Source organism: Triticum aestivum, chromosome 5A (assembly GCF_018294505.1).
Source record: "Triticum aestivum cultivar Chinese Spring chromosome 5A, IWGSC CS RefSeq v2.1, whole genome shotgun sequence".
In the NCBI taxonomy this organism is placed as follows: domain Eukaryota; kingdom Viridiplantae; phylum Streptophyta; class Magnoliopsida; order Poales; family Poaceae; genus Triticum; species Triticum aestivum.
This window is the reverse complement of record NC_057806.1, coordinates 98,823,092-98,828,255: the sequence shown is the minus strand read 5'-3', so window position 1 is coordinate 98,828,255 and position 5,164 is coordinate 98,823,092.

Sequence of the window (5,164 nt, the reverse complement as noted above, 5' to 3'; positions counted from 1 at the left end):
GGATGAAGCGGCCCGGACCAACCTTACACGTATGCTTACGTGAGACTGGTTCCACCGACTGACATGCACTAGTTGCATAAGGTGGCTAGCGGGTGTCTGTCTCTCCCACTTTAGTCGGATCGGATTCGATGAAAAGGGTCCTTATGAAGGGTAAATAGCAATTGGCATATCACGTTGTGGTTTTGCGTAGGTAAGAAACGTTCTTGCTAGAAACCCATAGCAGCCACGTAAAACATGCGAACAACAATTAGAGGACGTCTAACTTGTTTTTGCAGGGTATGCTATGTGATGTGATATGGCCAAAAGGATGTGATGAATGATATACATGATGTATGAGATTGATCATGTTCCTGTAATAGGAATCACGACTTGCATGTCGATGAGTATGACAACCGGCAGGAGCCATAGGAGTTGTCTTAATTTATTTATGACCTGCGTGTCAACATAAACGTCATGTAATTACTTTACTTTATTGCTAACCGTTAGCCATAGTAGTAGAAGTAATAGATGACGAGACAACTTCAAGAAGACACGATGATGGAGATCATGATGATGGAGATCATGGTGTCATGCCGGTGACAAGATGATCATGGAGCCCCAAGATGGAGATCAAAGGAGCTATATGATATTGGCCATATCATGTCACTATTATTTGATTGCATGTGATGTTTATCATGTTTATACATCTTATTTGCTTAGAAGGACGGTAGTAAATAAGATGATCCCTCATTACAATTTCAAGAATGTGTTCTCCCCTAACTGTGCACCGTTGCTAAAGTTCGTCGTTTCGAAGCACCACGTGATGATCGGGTGTGATAGATCCTTACGTTCACATACAACGGGTGTAAGACAGTTTTACACATGCAAAAACACTTAGGGTTAACTTGACGAGCCTAGCATGTACAGACATGGCCTCGGAACACAGAAGACCAAAAGGTCGAGCATGAGTCGTATAGAAGATACGATCAACATGAAGATGTTCACCGATGATGACTAGTCCGTCTCACGTGATGATCGGACACGGCCTAGTTGACTCGGATCATGTAATCACTTAGATAACTAGAGGGATGTCTATCTGAGTGGGAGTTCATAAGATGAACTTAATTATCCTGAACATAGTCAAAAGGTCTTCGCAAATTATGTCGTAGCTCGCGCTTCAGTTCTACTGTTTAGATATGTTCCTAGAGAAAATTTAGTTGAAAGTTGATAGTAGTAATTATGCGGACTAGGTCCGTAAACTGAGGATTGTCCTCATTGCTTCTTAGAAGGCTTATGTCCTTAATGCACCGCTCAGTGTGCTGAACCTCGAACGTTGTCTGTGGATGTTGCGAACATCTGACATACACATTTTGATAACTACGTGATAGTTCAGTTAAACGGTTTAGAATTGAGGCACCGAAGACGTTTTGAAACGTCGCGAAACATATGAGATGTTTCGAGGGCTGAAATTGGGATTTCAGGCTCGTGCCCACGTCAAGAGGTATAAGACCTCCGACGATTTTCTTAGCCTACAAACTAAGGGAGAAAAGCTCAATTGTTGAGCTTGTGCTCAGATTGTCTGAGTACAACAATCATTTGAATCGAGTGGGAGTTGATCTTCCAGATGAGATAGTGATGTTTCTCCGAAGTCATTACCACCAAGCTGCTAGAGCTTCGTGATGAACTATAATATATCAGGGACATATATGATGATCCTTGAGATATTCGCGATGTTTGACACCACAAAAGTAGAAATCAAGAAGGAGCATCAATTGTTGATGGTTGGTGAAACCACTAGTTTCAAGAAGGGCAAGGGCAAGAAGGGATACTTCATGAAACGGCAATTCAGCTGCTGCTCTAGTGAAGAAACCCAAGGTTGAACCCAAACCCGAGACTAAGTGCTTCTGTAATAAGGGGAACAGCCACTGGAGCAGAATTACCCTAGATACTTGGTAGATGAGAAGGCTGGCAAGGTCGATAGAAGTATATTGGATATACATTGTGTTGATGTGTACTTTACTAGTACTCCTAGTAGCACCAGGGTATTAGATACCGGTTCGGTTGCTAAGTGTTAGTAACTCGAAATAAAAGCTACGGAATAAACGGAGACTAGCTAAAGGTGAGCTGACGATATGTGTTGGAAGTGTTTCCAATGTTGATATGATCAAGCATCGCACGCTCCCTCTACCATCGAGATTGGTGTTTGCGTTGAGCATAGACATGATTGGATTATGTCTATCGCAATACGGTTATTCATTTAAGGAGAATAATGGTTACTCTGTTTATTTGAATAATACCTTCAATGGTCTTACACCTAAAATGAATGGTTTATTGAATCTCGATCGTAGTGATACACATGTTCATGCCAAAAGATAGTAATGATAGTACCACCTACTTGTGGCACTGCCACGTAAGTCATATCGGTATAAAACGCATGAAGAAGCTCCATGTTGATGGATCTTTGGGCTCACTCGTTTTTGAAAAGTTTGAGACATGCGAACCATGTCTATTGGTGTATATGCATGAAGAAACTCCATGCAAATGGACCGTTTGGACTCACTTGATTTTGAATCACTTGAGACATGCAAATCATACCACATGGGCAAGATGACTGAAAGCCTCGTTTTCAGTAAAATGGAACTAGAAAGCAACTTGTTGGAAGTAATACATTTTGATGTGTGCAGTCCAATGAGTGCTGAGGCATGTAGTGGATATCGTTATGTTCTTACTTCACAGATGATTTGAGTAGATGTTGAGTATATTTACTTGATGAATCACGAGTCTGAATTATTGAAAGGTTCAAGTAATTTCAGGGTGAAGTTGAAAGATCGTCGTGACAAGAGGATAAAAGATCTATGATATGATCATAGAGATGAATATCTGAATTACGAGTTTGGCACAGAATTAAGACATTGTGGAAATTGTTTCACAACTAATACAGCCTGGAACACCATAGTGTGATGGTGTGTCCGAACATCATAACTGCACCCTATTGGATATGATGCATACCATGATGTCTCTTATCGAATTACCACGATAGTTTATGGGTTAGGCATTAGAGACAACCACATTCACTTTAAATAGGGCACCACGTAATTCCGATGAGATGACACCGTATGAACTATGGTTTAGAGAAACCTAAGCTGTCATTTCTTAAAAGTTTGGGGCTGCGACGCTTATGTGAAAAAGTTTCAGGCTGATAAGCTCGAACCCAAAGCGGATAAATGCATCTTCATAGGACACCCAAAACAGTTGGGTATACCTCCTGTCTCAGATCCGAAAGCAATAAGGGATTGTTTCTAGAATCGGGTCCTTTCTCGAGGAAAAGTTTCTCTCGAAGGAATTGAGTGGGAGGATGGTGGAGACTTGATGAGGTTATTGAACCGTCACTTCAACTAGTGTGTAGCAGGGCACAAGGAGTTGTTCCTGTGGCACCTACACCAATTGAAGTGGAAGCTTATGATATTGATCATGAGACTTCGGATCAAGTCACTCCCAAACCTCGTAGGATGACAAGGATGCGTACTACTTCAGAGTGGTACGTAATCCTGTCTTGGAAGTCATGTTGCTAGACAACAATGAACCTACGAGCTATGGAGAAGCGATGGTGGGCCCGGATTCCGATAAATGGCTCGAGGCCATAAAATCCGAGAGAGGATCCATGTATGAAAACAAAGTGTAGACTTTGGCAGAACTACTCGATGGTCATAAGGCTGTTGAGTACATATGGATTTTAAAAGGAAGACGGACAATGATGGTAGGTATCACCATTAAGAAAGCTCGACTTGTCGTTAAGATGTTTTCCGACAAGTTCAAGGAGTTGACTACGATGAGACTTTCTCACTCGTAGCGATGCTAAGAGTCTGTTGGAATTATATTAGCGATTACTGCATTATTTATGAAATCTTGCAGATAGGATGTCAAAACATTGTTTCCTCGACGATTTTCTTGAGGAAAGGTTGTATGTGATACAACCGGAAGGTTTTGTCAATCCTGAAAGATGCTAATAAGTATGCAAAGCTCCAGCAATCCTTCTAAGGACTGGAGTAAGCATCTCGGAGTTGGAATGTATGCTTTGATGAGATGATCAAAGATTTTGGGTTTATACAATGTTTATGAGAAACTTGTATTTCCAAAGAAGTGAGTGGGAGCACTATAGAATTTCTGATGAGTATATGTTGTTGACATATTGTTGATCAGAAATGACGTAGAATTTCTGGAAAGCATATAGGGTTATTTGGAAAGTGTTTTTCAATGGAAAGCCTGGATTAAGCTACTTGAACATTGAGCATCAAGATCTATAAGGATAGATCAAAACGCTTAATGGTACTTTCAAATGAGCACATACCTTGACATGATCTTGAAGGTGTTCAAGATGGATCAGTCAAAGAAGGAGTTCTTGCCTGAGTTGTAAGGTATGAAGTTAAGACTTAAAGCTCGACCACGGCAGAATAGAGAGAAAGGACGAAGGTCGTCCCCTATGCTTAAGACATAGGCTCTACAGTATGCTATGCTGTGTACCGCACCTGAAGTGTGCCTTGCCATGAGTCAGTCAAGGGGTACAAGAGTGATCCAAGAATGGATCACAGTACAGCGGTCAAAGTTATCCTTAGTAACTAGTGGACTAAGGAATTTTCTCGGTTATGGAGGTGATAAAGAGTTCGACGTAAAGAGTTACGACGATGCAAGCTTAACACCTATCCGGATAGCTCTGAGTAGAGATACCGGATACGTATAATGGAGCAACAATTTAGAATAACTCCAAGTAGAACAGTTATTTGAAATGGCTCCAAATAGAGCGTGGTAGCTGCATCTAGGAGATGACATAGAGATTTGTAAAGCACACACGGATCTGAAAGGTTCAGACCCGTTGACTATAACCTCTCTCACAAGCATAACATGATCAAACCCAGAACTCATCGAGTGTTAATCACATGGTAAATGTGAACTAGATTATTGACTCTAGTAAACTCTTTGGGTGTTAGTCACATGGGGATGTGACCTTGAGTGTTAATCACATATCGATGTGAACTAGATTATTGACTCTAGTGCAAGTGGGAGACTGTTGGAAATATGCCCTAGAGGCAATAATAAATTGATTATTATTATATTTCCTTGTTCATGATAATCGTTTATTATCCATGCTAGAATTGTATTGATAGGAAACTCAGATACATGTGTGGAT